The sequence below is a fragment of the Macaca mulatta genome, chromosome 17, assembly GCF_049350105.2.
Source record: "Macaca mulatta isolate MMU2019108-1 chromosome 17, T2T-MMU8v2.0, whole genome shotgun sequence".
Classification (NCBI taxonomy): domain Eukaryota; kingdom Metazoa; phylum Chordata; class Mammalia; order Primates; family Cercopithecidae; genus Macaca; species Macaca mulatta.
The window spans coordinates 33,370,087-33,384,822 of NC_133422.1; positions in this window are offsets into that span (position 1 = coordinate 33,370,087).

Here is a 14,736-nt window from a genome sequence, read left to right on the forward strand (position 1 = left end):
GCTCACAACTGTAATCCCAGCAATTTGGGAGGCTGAGACAGGCAGATCATGAGGTCAGGAGTTCAAGACCAGCCTGAGCAACATGGAGAAACCCCAACCTACTGAAAATACAAAAAAATTATCTGGGCATGGTGGTGGGTGCCTGTAATCCCAGTCAATCGGGAGGCTGAGGCAGGGGAATCACTTGAACCCAGGAGGTGGAGGTTGCAGTGAGCCGAGACTGCGCCACTACACTCCAGCCTGGGTGACAGAGCGAGACTCCATCTCAAAAAAAAAGAAAGAAAGAAAGAAGGAAAGAAAGGAAGGAAGGAAGGAAGGAAGGAAGGAAGGAAGGAAGGAAGGAAAGAAGGAAGGAAGGAAGGAGGAAAATCAATAAGTATTTCAAAGATTTTACTTGTTCCAAGGCTTAGAAAAAATAGAACCAACACTAATAATATGAAGTTATGCTTAAATTGTTTTAACACCAGATATAGGCAGATTCAGAGCAAGTTGTTTTTAACACGTAATGACTAAATAACGGGGCAATGACGTCTGTTTATAATTTGCATAGTTTAGAGAATATCATAGATCAAAATATATTGCAATTGAAAATAAGAACTAGAAAAGAATTGAAAAATGGTTAAATTGAATTTAAATTTTGGCAAGGAATTGAACTCAAATCCTCAGAGAAATACCCTTCTTTAAATGTAAAACATAGCCTATAAAAGGCACATTCCCCAATGACATCATCTTAATTGAAGAGATAGCATTCAAGCCCTCAGAGCTATAGCTTTCAGAGCTCTGCAACAGGCAAGAATGACCTTAAATGAATAGGATTTTTTTTTTTTTAGTTACTACAGCTGAATGCATCTGAAATAGGGAATTCATGCATTTCACTCCACTACGGAAATCATCATATAAATGAGATAGTGACATTTTCAGCTTATATATAGCAAGAAATTATGTCATTTACAATGATGGTATAATTTACATCATGTATATTTTTTCATCTTGATTTACATTTTCCAAAAAGATTTTAGTAGTTATAATATTATAACTCTTTTAAAAAATAAAAGTCTGTTGGAATATCATTTAAAATATGCATTAAAAATACGGTTTGAAATGGCTTAAAATAGCAGTAAAGCCAAGATATCAAAATACAGGTGTAGAAGCAAGAGCCCAGCATTTATCTGCTAAATTCAGGGCAAGTCAACCCCAGGCTAAAGTCATTCTGTGCCAAATTCTACATCATTAAAATAATAATAATAGCAGATATTATTGTTTATATCATTTTAAGTGCCACTACTTGTAGGGTAATCCCCTGGCAGTGGATAAAATATAAAACTATTAAAACAAAACACAATCCATTCTAAGGCACCTAAAGGTCAAAGGAGAAGATGCAGTACGCAAGAGAACCTTAGCTTAACATTAGAGAACCTCAGTCCCATCATTGCTGCTTCTCTTTCTTAAACTGTCTAAATGGGCATTTTCTTTATCATTTGGTTACTTAAATAACCTATGATCCTTGTTAGTATTAATTTGTTTTATGTGTGACTGCCTTTTCTTTTCAAGTGAATTATAAGTTTCCAAGAAACAATGTCCACAGCTCATATTTCCTTTGCTCCATTGTCCGGGTCCAGCACATGCACAAATGCCTCTGCCTCCTCAATGCCTCTTGCATAAAATTCAGTTGGTTCATTTATTGGCGACAGAACTTGCCTCCTAACTGGACAATGCATTACAGAAAACACAGATGCTGGTCCTTGTTTAATACCTACACTTAGCTCATTCCCTAGTACATAAAATGTTTAATAGATAAATGAATTAATCTGGCATTCTCTTCACTGCTCATCTGAGTTAAAATTATCAGTGAAACGGTTTATTCCACAAGGCAGCGTACATATTGTTTCACTGTTAAAATTTTATTAACCTTTAGCCCAAATCTTTTGTCCTGTTTATTGTACACATTTTTCTTCTTGCTGTGTACACTCAGCTTAAAGGAAATTGTCTAATTTCCCCTAATGTTTAGGTAGCATTTTACCACCTGTAGGACTCCTGGCTATTCCAAGAATTGGGATTTACCCCAAATACTTTTCATGTTTTAGAAAACACATTTCTCACAAGTTTTTTGGTTATAATTACATTATTTCAAAAATGCAAACAGCACATGGTTACCTGTGTGTACCAACCTATATAATTTAATGGTTCATCCTGATAAACCCACACACAGACTGTTCAACAAAATGCTCTCATTAGTTATGAAAATTATTGAGAGACTTAAAAACATACAATTCGGATTCTCCAATGAAGTAATGTAAGTAGAGGAAGCCGAGGTCTGACAAATTAACTGGGTAATTGCTTCTTTTTTTGTAATATATATTAATATGGATAAAACAGTACAAAAGAACTATTTGTTCAAGATATTATAATAAAAGACTTTTAATATCAATTGTTAATAAATAGTGTGCCTGATGCGGTCTATTTCATATATAGAATTATTTAATTTCAGAATATTTCAGAGAAGAATAAACCTCATTTTGTTTTTAAAAGTAAATTATAGATGAGATGAATAGAGATTCCAAATGGCAAAAGGGAAGTACAGCCAAAGATCTGAGGGATAATATGCAGGTTGTCTTGTGTTGTACTTAGCCATTGCATGTTTATTTGAGCATTCACAGACTCTCTGACAATCCTGGAGATTCGGAATGTGGGAAATACCTAGTCCAGGTGTCACTTTAAGTCAAAAACTTTCTTTTTTATGGGGTAACTTCCAGTTCTTTTTATATACAAAGAATTATGAAGCAATTTGCCACAGAACTCTATAGGTGTTTGCCCATGAGAGGATATGTCTAAGACGTGGCATCAATTTTGGTGGTGAAAGAGTCAAGCATACATCTGGTCAGGTGAAGTACTTATGACTACAACTTCCCATGTAGTCAATTCTTTATGATCCTTCAGTTGCAGGCTTGACTTGTTTAAGGTTATTTCTGGTAAAACCAATATTTTAAATCTTAACCTCAGAAAATCAAAATGCCTATAATATATTGACAACATACTTATTCTTTAAAGAAATCTATACATGGCAATTTAAAATTGGATAAATTAAAACATGGATTCACTGCACATGGACCATAGGAAGCTTTTCTTCTCATTTATTATTTTTTAATACTGAGAAACATAATACAAGTATTTTTGTAGCGTGTTTTATTGCAAAAGCTTTTGAATTTTTATTTAACAGGAGAAAGGTCCCTATTGATATGTTAACATTCCCCTTTGCAGTTGTGCTGATATTATAATAGCATACATACACTTGGATATGGAATCAAAACTTAGCTATAGAACCAAACATAACTATGCTTCTAGCCTTGATTTTTTGAGTAAAAATAAATATACAAATGTGTTTATGGTAAATAAATATAGAGCTCTTATTTTATGAGAAGAAATATATGTCAATGAGATAAACAAACTTGATTGGCTATTGGTACTTGTTTTCATATAGTTCCTGTTCAATTCAAGTAACCTACATTTTCATTGGAAAATTTATTGAGAAGGTATTGGGAAATTGATTCCATTGCACCTGGATTTTTCTAAATTTATGAGACTTATTAGCACTTTGCATAATGCACTAACCTTTGGTGATTACTCTATTAAAAAATAGACAAAGGTTATGTCCAAGATAGTCTTTGTTTTTTTGTATCTTTGAGCATTATTCAATATTTTTAGGTACACATTGATAACACTTCTGGGAAAAGCTCATAATATTTAATTATTTTACAATATCTTCAATTATTCACATCAAGGAGATATAGTGTGGCTATGAAGCTCAGTTCTTATATGGTTTTTAATTTGTCAGTAATGGTTTATGAGCTCTGGGAAGAAAACCTCTATCCTTGTGTAATTCAGAAGACTAATCATAGTCAGGACTGTAGAATGAGAAAAGCAAATCGGTTCAGAGTAATTCACAGAAGTCCAGGAATTTCAGATATATTCAGTGTAGGTTACACAGTTTGTGGGAAGTGTAAAGTTTGTTACTGTAAAGGGCTTTAGAATTATCTAAGAAATGTTTCTCAAAAGCAGGTAAAGTTACTTGGTTCTGAGTCAAGATTTCCACCCACCCTTCACCCTGTCAACCTTAATGTTATTACTTGATTTGTTTAATATGTTGACTCATGAACATATTTTTGAGAATAGTGTCCTACTGCTAATAACATATGAAAGCTACCATTAACATTTCCTTCTCATTTAATTGTTCTCAAACTCATACTCACTAAGACCACCCAAGATTATAGACATGTAACTAGAGATATCACAGATGGGAAACTCCGTGGTCTTTTTACTTTGTTTCTGTCCTCTTACTTTGTCTTTAATTTGTCAGGGAACATTCTTGCAAGTGAGATTTCTGCCTATATATTATATGGAGAGGAGACAGGGAAAAGAGGAGGGTGGATCCCCAGCAAAGGCTCCAGCCTCAACCCTGGAAACCTGTTGCCCTAAATAAGAATAGGCATTCCTGTTTTCATGCCTAAAAGTTGCCTTTTGCCTCACCACACACCAGTATCCTGTGCTCATATAAACCCCAGATCCCAGGCTCCAGAAGCAGATGAGGAGACAAACAGAAGGGTAGAAGAATGGCAGAATGGCACAGCAGAGAAGGACAGGAGAGGAGTCTCTGAACACCAAGAGGAATTCAGCTAGGGGTGGTCGAAGAAGACATAGGCCACTGGACGGCCAAACTCCAGGGGAAGATCATATTCCCACTCCATCCCCTTTCCAGCTCCCCATCCATTCTGCTGAGAGCCACCTCCACCCCACATTCAAAAATCCTCAAGTCTCTGTGTGACTCAATTCTTTCTGGATGCTGGACAAGGACCTGGGTACCAAGAAGGCACTAAGATGGTTAACATTTAAGTGATCCATGGATGGCAAGGCTAAAAGAGCACACTGTAACACATGCCCCCCTTGGACTTTGGGAGTCACAGGATTCCAACCCTGGACACTTCCCTGAAGCTGGAGCCCAAGGACACTCACCCTGGCTGCTCCTATACCTGCCCATCTGCATGCTTCCACTCTCATAGGGGTTTGAGTGTGCACAGTGGCCAAATAGACAAGCCACACCTCTGTTGCATGTCCTGCAAGGGGGTTCAGGGAACTCTCCTATTTCATATACAGTATTCATTAATTTGACAGACCTAAACTATTGACCTAACATCAGTACCAATGCCATTTTATAGTGTAATCCAATTCAACTTAGAGACATCTAAATGTATTGCAGTATATATATTTTACAAAACTTACTTGTCTTCAATAAGTACTCCTAGTCCCTGTTTCCTGGGTACTTAGGCTCAAAATATAGCAAAAAGCATGATAACAAATTATTGTCTGAGTGAAGGCTGACTGTGGAGTGTAATTCCCAGATCTAGTATTATCACATTTTGCTATGTGACCTTGAGGAAGTTATGTAACATTTTTATGCTTCAGTTTTTTTGTCCATAAACTGGATATAAGGAAGAGATGATTAATGTTTGTAAAGTACTTAGAATAATGCCTGGCACATAATAAACCTTATTAAAGTCTTGGTAAAAAAATAAGATTGTCATCCTGGTGAAACAACACTGCTCTTAAAAATGGAAGTACAAGACACCACAATGCACACATTTAAAAAAAAAAAAAAAAAAAGGCTACATAGCAATTGTATTTGTTGCTTAGGAGGATTCTAAGTAAAAATTCTTAATGGATCTATCAGAGCTTTTGTGCATAACAGTGAAGTACTCTGCCTCTACAGTCATTAATGTTCAAGAGTGTATCTTCTTTCTCAGCTGTGCATCGTGCTACAGTTAGTCTGGCTTCCTGCTCTGGGCTCCTGTGAAGTAATCTATCTGGGGCCTTCCCAGAAGATTCATTATGTTGTATTGAACGTGTCTGCTTTCCTCATGGGCGAGGCAAGGCATACCAAACACAAAACACCTGTGCTCTCAAGTTTGCATCAATTCTGTTTCTTTAGCCAATTCAAGGTTTCATTTATTATTTATAACATTCTGAATGTGTTGGGACCTAATTATTTCAGAAAGTACTTCATCCCCCACTCCATGTCATGTCAGTTGCAGCTGGCTGGAATCTTATCTATTCTTAGATTCGAATTTGAAGCAGGATATTCTCGGTGGAGAGCCCTTGCCTCCTGAACACACTCCCCTTAGTAATCTATCAACGTGCAAATATGAGAGTGTTTAGGTCATGATTTATGATGTCCACAATCTTCTCAAAATTTGATTAATTTTGTTCATTTTTTTCTAGGACAGCAAACAATAGTATATTTAATATCACTTAATATTAGATTGCAGAAAAGTTACTATATTGCACACTAATCATTTATTTTGAACCATATAAGAGTATAACATTAATAATGAAAGGGGTATTTATACATGAAAACAGAGTATGTCTACTCAGACACATTTCAATCCAGTTTCACAAGATTTTCTCAGTTCCTACTATCTGGGGCAATATTTTTGAAAATGTGTTCAAAGGACAATCTGGCATCAGAAATACCCATGAGCTTTTTCAGGAATGCAGAGACCTGACTCAATGCAGACCCATTGATCAGTAATTCTGGAAGTGAGGCCCTAGAAATTAAAATTGTAACATATATCATAGGTGATTCCAATGTATTCTAATGTTTGAGCATCTCTGATTCTCACGTACTGAAACCATTTATTTTCCCAGCTTCTTTATTCACTTTTTGTTTTAGCTTTCAGGCAGCTGCTGACCAGGCAGGGTGTGACTGGCAAATAGGATGGAACTGCTTCAATTCATATGTGTGTATTAATTTATCATCCTGATCACCTGCCAGTCACACAGTTGGCCTCTTTGCTGGGACTGAGAATACCACAGGGAGCAAAGGTACAGACTTTGCTTAGGATTTAACTTGAAACACCAAAACAGCTTCCTGGGGAACTGATAATTCAGGGATTCTTTCTTGGCAGTCAGCACAGCATACCCCGAGAGACCGCTGGAGGCCTACATTCAATTTAAAACCAAGAACATCTCCTTATTTTCAGCTTACTCCTTGACTTCATTTGGATGAATGAGTCTAACTTGACACACCTATTCCTTGACAAACTCTGGTGGCCTGAACCACAGATCTTCTGGCAGCACCACTGCTATCTAATTGAGAAGCAGGGCTGCATCTGGAACTATGCCATATTTGTGTTCTCTGCTGGCTCCATTTTCTCTTCCATCCTCTCCCAGTAGCTTTTTTTTTAAAGTGTTGTTCTTAACTTCCTTCTCCCTCTACATTCCCTGCCAAAGAGAATCCATCCCTTTTTATTGCTTCAAACAACTCCATGTTGGTGATCCTTAAATATTTATGTTTAATTCCAGTCATTTTTTTAAATACCTTACCTACTTTCATTCACTATGGACATTTTCCATTTCCATGTTCAATTGTAATCTCAATGAACACTTTTCTTTACCTTCAAAAAGTGGGATCAGAAATCTAGCCTCTTCCATCAATGGCATTTCCACCTTCCTAGTTCCACAATTTAAGAGCATTAATCAATTTTCACTTCTTTAGTCTCAAATTAATCATGGAATTGATTGACTGCTACTTATAATACATTCTTTATAGGAATTTCAGAAATCCTGAGACCTTCTGGACAGGGAAAATGCTTCACTCTGAAAAAGGTAACGAACTACGGTGGTGATAAGCAAGACTTGCGAATGAGAAAGTTTGGTTCTGCAACATGTAATTGCTACAAAAATATAGGTGTATTTCTTGTTTTCTCTGATACTCTGTTTTTCATAACAATATTAATTTGTTTATTTTTTCCAATAAATATTGTTAGAATCTAATAAGTTTCATCAGTGTACTAGAATCTCAGTCTACAATGGTGGCCAAAGTCTCTTCACTCACGGGGAATATAGATGAGTGGTTTATTATGATGAAAAATAAAATAATCTATTTAAAACAGTTGGCACAAAGTAAATGTTCAGAACGTATCAATAGCTTCTATTTCCTCTAGAATCTGTTTTCTGATCTTTGGCTAATATCTCATATTTCAGTGGGCACTACTGTGTTTTTCTTTCCCATGGAAGTTTCTATATACAACTTTCTTCATCTTGTTGGCTACATTCCACAAAGATGGATTGTAGAATGTGATTCGATTCCCCGGGTTCCCTGGTTCCTGATTTTTTCAGAGAAAATTTCTCAATTTCTTTTATTCAAATTCATTTTCCTGAGAATTTATTAAATAATCTTGGTTAAAATGTGTATATATCTAAGGTGTGTAAGTGTAGTTTTGTTACATGGATATATTCCTTAAGGTTGAATTATGAGTTTTTAGCGTAAACATCAACCAAATGATGTACATTGTACCCATTATTTAATTTTCATCCCTCTCCCCAAAACCCACCATCCCACCTTTCTGAGTCTTTATTGTCTATTTTCCATGTTCTATGTTCGTGTGTACACATTCTTTAGCTCCCACTTACAAGTGAGAGCATATAATATTTGACTTTCTGTTTCTGAATTGTTTCACTTAAAATAATGGCCTCCAGTTCCATCCATGTTGCTGCAAAAGACATGATTTAATTCTTTCTCATTGCTGAATAATAGTATTCCATTGTATATACATATATATACACATGCACACACACACACACGTATATATGCATATATGTGTGCACACATACATATGTACATATATGTATATATGTGTGTATATACATACATATATATGCATGTATGTGTGTATGCATACGTGTGTGTGTATATATGTGTATGTATGTGTATCCATACATGCACACACACATTTCCTTTATCCAGTCATCCGTTGAGGGCACTTAGGTTGATCTCATACCTTTACTGTTACAAATTGTGCTGCAATAAACATACAAGTGCTAGGTATCTTCTTCCTTTTCTTTCTAACTTTTATTTTAGGTTTAAGGAATACACATGCAGGTTTGTTACGTGGGTAAATTATGTGTCATGAGAGTTTGATACACAGATAATTTTGTCACCCAATTAATGAGTATATTACTCAATGGGTAGTATTGAGTAATACTACTTCACCCTCAATCCTCACCCTTCTCCCACCTCAAGTAGGCCTCAGTGTCTATTTTTCCCTTCTTGGTGTCCATATATACTCAGTGTTTAGCTCCCACTTATTAGTGAGAACAGACAGTATTGGGTTTTCTGTTCCTATGTTGATTCGCTTAAGGTAATGGCCTCCGACTCCATCCAGGTTGCTGCAAAGGACATGATTTCATTCCTTTTATGGCTTCATAGTATCCCATGGTGTATATGAACCACATTATCTTTATGCAGTCCATCATTGGTGGCCATCTAAGTTGATTCCATGCCTTTGCCACTGTGTATAATGCTGTGATGAACATATGTGTGCATGTGACTTTATGGTAGAACAATTTATATTCATTTGGGTATATACCCAGTAATAAGATTGTTGGATCAAATGGTAGTTCAATTTAAAGTTCTTTGAGAAATCTCCAAACAGCTTTCCACAGTAGCTGAACTAATTTACATTCTCACCAGCAGTCTATATGTGTTCCCTTTTCTCTGCAACCTCACTAGCATCAGTTATGTCTTTGGCTTTTTAGTACTCGCCATTCTACTGCTGTTAGATGATATTTTGTTTTGATTTTGATTTACATTTCCCTAATGATTAGTGGTATTGAACTTTTTTATTCTTTTGCTGGCTGCATGTATTTATTCTGTTGAGAAGTGTCTGTTCATGTCCTTTACTGATTTTTTAATGCAGTTGTTTATTTTTTTGCTTGTTTGCTTAAGTTCCTTATAGATTCTGAATGTTAGACCTTTGTCGGATGCCCAGTTTGCAAATATTTTCTCCCAAAGTGTAGGTTGTCTGTTTACTCTGTTGATAGTTTCTTTGTTGTGCAGAAACTCTTTACTTTAATTAGGTCCCATCTTTCCATTTTTGTCTTTGTTGCAATCGCTTTTGGAATCTAGGTTTTCTACTAGGGTATTTATAGTTATAGGCTTTACAATAGTTAATCTGTAGTGGGTTGATTTTTGTATATGGTGAAAGATAAAAATCCAATTTCAATTAGCTAGTCAGCTATCCCAGTACGTTTTATTGAATGAGGAGTCTTTTCCTCTAGCTTGTTATTGTCAGCTTTGTCAAAGATCAAATGGTTGGAGATGTGCAGCTTTATTTCTCAGTTCTCTAACCCATTCCATGGATCTATGTGTCTGTTTTTCTACCAGTACCATATTGTTTTGGCTATTTGGGATTGCTTTTGTTTCCAAATGAATTTTAGAATTTTTATTTCTAATTCTGTGAAAAATGTCCTTGGTAGTTTGATAGGAGTAGCATTGAATTTGCAAATTGTTTTGGGCAATATAGCCATTTTAATATTGAATCTTGTTATCCATGAGCATGGAATGTTTTCCTATCTGTTTGTGTAGTCTCTGATTTCTTTCAACAGTGTTTTCTCATTCTCATTGTAGAGATCTTTCACCTCCCTGACTAGCTGTCTTCCTTGATATTTTATTCTTTTTGTGGATATTCTAAATAGAATTGCATTTTTGGATTGGCTCCCAGCTTGGATGTTATGGGTGTAGAGAAATACTACTAATTTTTGTAGAATTTTTTATATCCTGGAACTTTGCTGGAGTTGTTTTTGAGATCTAGGAGCCTTTGGGCAGAAACTGTGGAATTTTCTAGGTACTGTGTCATATTGTCTGGAAAGAGAGATAGTTTGACTTTCTCTCTTCCTATTTAGAAGGCTTTTTTTTTTTTTCTCTTGCCTGATTACTCTGTCTAGGACATCCAGTATTACATTGAACAGGAGTGGTAAGAGTAGGCATTCTTGTCTTATTCCGGTTTTCAAGGTGAATGCTTCCAGCATTTGCCTGTTCAGTAGAATGTTGGCTGTGAGTCTGTCATACATGGCTCTTCTTGTTTTGAGGAATGTACCCTCAATACCTGGTTTATTGAGAGTGTTTAACATGAAGAAACGTTGAATTTTACCAAAAGCCTTTTCTGCATCAATTGAGATAAACGTGTGATTTTTTTGTTTTTAGTTCCATTTATGTGATAAATCATATTTATTGAATTGTATATGTTGAACCAACCTTGTATCCTGGGGATAAAGCGTACTTGATCATTGTGAATTGTCTTTTTGATGGGCTGCTGGATTTGATTTGCTAGTATTTTTTTTTTTTTGAAAATTTTCGTTTCTGTGTTCATGAGGGACATTGGTCTGAATTTTTTTTTGTTTTCTTTCATTGTGTCTCTGCCAGGTTTTGATATCAAAATGATTCTGACCTCATAGAATGAGTTATGGAGTAGTCCCTCATCCTCAATTTTTTTAATAGTTTCAGCAAGATTGGTACCCACTTTTCTTTATACATCTGATAGAATTCAGCTGTGAATTCTTCTGGTTCTGGGCTTTTCTGGTTCATGGGGTTTCTTTTGTATTATTACTACTGATTTGTTTTAGAACTTTTTATTTGTCAGTTCAGGGTTTCAATTTGTTCCTGATTCAATCTTGGGAGGTTGTATATTTCCAAGAATATATCAGTTTCTTCTAGGTTTTGTAGTTTATGTGTGTAGTGGTATTCATAATAGTCTCTGAGAGTTTGTCGTATTTCTATGGGGTCAGTAGTAATGTCCCCTTTGTCATTTCTGATTGTGTTTCTTTGGACCTTTTTCCTTTTTTCTTTATTAGTCTAGCTAGTGTTCTATCAATCTTATTTAAGCTTTCAAATAATCAACTTATGGTTTCATTGATGTTTTGCATGGTTTTCCTCATCTCCATTTTGTTCAGTTCAGTTCTGATTTTTTTTTCTTCTGCTCGCTTCGGTGTTGGTTTGCTTTTGTTTGTCAAATTCCTCCAGATTTGATGTAAGTTTATATAATTTAAGATCTTTCTAACTTTTTGCTATGGGCATTTAGCACTATAAACTTTCCTCTTAACACTGCTTTAGATCTGTCCTAGGGATTCTGACATGCTGTATTTTTGTTTTTATTACATTCAAAAAATTTATTTATTTCTGCCTTAATTTCAGTGTGTACTCAAAAGTCATTCAGGATCAGAATGTTTAATTTCCAGCTAATTGCATAGGTTTGAGAGATCCTCTTGGTATTAATTTCTACTTTTATTGATATGTGATCTGAGAGTGTGGTTGGTGTAATTTCAATTCTTCTGAATTTTTTGATAATTCCTTATGGCCAAGGCTGTGGTCAATTTTAGAGTATATGTCACATGCAGATGAGAATATATGTCCAGTTGTTGTTGGGTGAAATGTTCTGTAGATATCTGTTAGGTCTATCTGGTCAAGCATCAAGTTTGGGTCCCAAATATCTTTGTTAGTATTCTGCTTCCATGATCTTTCCAATACTGTCAATGGAGTGTTGAAATCTCCCACTGTGATTGTATGGTTATTTGTCTCTTCATAAGTCTCTAAAAACTTGCTTTATGAATCTGAGTGATCCAGTGTTTGGTGCATATATATTTAGAATACTTAAGCCTTTCTTGTTGAATCAAATTTTTTATCATTATGTAGTGATGCTCTTCTTTGTCCTTTTTGATTGTTGTTGATTTAAAGTCTATTTTGTCTGAAATAAGTATAGCAGCCCTTGCTCTTTTGAGCCTATGGGTGGCTCTGCATGTGAGATGGATCTTTTTTTTTCTTTTGAGACAAAGTTGTGGTCTGTCACCCAGGCTAGATTGCAGTGGCATGATCTTGACTCGTTGCAGACTCCACATCCTGGGTTCAAGCTATTCTCATGCCTTAGCCTCCCAAGCAGCTGGGATTACACCATGCCCAACCAAGATGGATCCCTTGAAAACTGCATAAAGTTGGGTCATACTTCTACATCCAATTTGCCACTTTGTGCCTTTTAAGTCGGGCATTTAGCCCATTTGAGAGGTGAAGCCAGCTGGGCTTCCTGGGTCGAGTGGGGACTTGGAGAACTTTTCTGTCTAGCTAAAGGATTGTAAATGCACCAATCAGTACTCTGTGTCTAGCTAAACATTTGTAAATGCACCAATCAGCACTCTGTAAAAAAAGGACCAATCAGCACTCTGTGAAATGGACCAATCAGCTCTCTGTAAAATGGACCAATCAGCAGGATGTGCGTGGGGCTAAATAAGGGGATAAAAGCAGGCCACCCCAGCCAGTAGCCAGAGCTTGCTCCAGTCTGATTCCACACTGTGGATGGTTTGTAGTTTTGGTCTTCACAATAAATCTTGCTGTTGTGTACTCTTTGGGTCTACACTATGTTTATGAGCTGTAACACTCACGGCGAAGGTCTGTAGCTTCACTGCTGAAACCAGTGAGAACAAGAATCCACAGGGAGGAATGAATAACTCCAGACACAATGCCTTTAAGAGCTGTAACACTCACTGTGAAAGTCTGTAGCTTCACTCCTGAAGTCAGCGAGACCACAAACCCAGCAGAAGAAAGAAACTCTAGACACATCTGAACATCTGAAGGAACAAACTTCAAACACACCATCTTTAAGAACTGTAACACTGCAAGAGTCTGCGGCTTCATTCTTGAAGTCAGTGAGAGACCAAGAACCCACTGGAAGGAACCAATTCTGGACACACATTTACATTCAAGATTAATATTGATATATCCAGACTTGATCTAGTCATGACATTGTTGGCTGGATTTTATGTACACTTGATTATGAGTTTGCTTTATAGTGTTGATGGTCTGTGTACTTGAATGTGTTTTTGTGATGGCTGGTAACAGTCTTTTGTTTCCATGTTTAGAATTCCCTTAAGGGTCTCTTCTAAGGCAGATCTGATGGTAACAAATTCCCCTAATGCTTGCTGGTCTGGAAAGGATTTTATTTCTCCTCTTATGAAGCTTAGTTTGGCTTGATATGAAATTCTTGGTTGGAATTTATTTTCTTTGAGGATGCTGAATATAGGTTCCCAATCTTTTCTAGCTTGTAGGTTTCTGTTGAAAGGTCAGTTGTTAACCCGATGGTTCCTTCTGTAGGTAACCAGCCCCTTCTTTCTAGTTGCGTTTAGTATTTTTCTTTCACTTTGGCCTTGGAGAATCTGCTATTTATCTTGGGGATGGTCATCTTGTATAGAATCTTGCAGGAGTTCTCTGAATTCCCTGAATTTCATGTCAACCTATCTAGCAAGTTTAGGAAAATTTTCATGGACAATATTGTTGAATGTGTTTTCCAAGTTCCTTGCTCTCTCTCCTTCTCTTTCAGGAATGATGATTAGTTGTAGATTTGGTCTCATTATAGAATTCCATATTTCCAGAGGTTTTGTTCATTTTTGTAAAGTTATTTTTTCTTTATTTTTGTCTGAGTTTATTTAAATAACTGTTTTTCCAACTCTGAGATTCTTTCCTTAGCTTGGACTCTTCTATTGTTAATAATTCTGATTATGTTATCAAACTCTTATAGTGAGCTTTCCAGCTCTATCAGCTTAGTCTGGTTCCTTCTTAAAATGGCTATTTTGTCTTTCATCTTTTGAATTATTTTATTGGATACATAGATTATTTGGAATGGGTATCAACTTTTCTCCTGAATCTCGATGATCTTCATTGTCATCCAGATTTTTAATTCTTTGCCATTTCAGCCATTTCATTGTGGTCAAGAACCAGTGCTGGGGTGCTAGTGTGGTCATTTGGAGTTAAGACACTGGCTTTTAGAGTTGCCAGAGTTCTTGCACTGGTGCTTTCTCATTGTGTGGGCTAATATCCCTCTAACTGTGGTGTATTTTGAGTAGTCAGTTGGCTTTATTCTT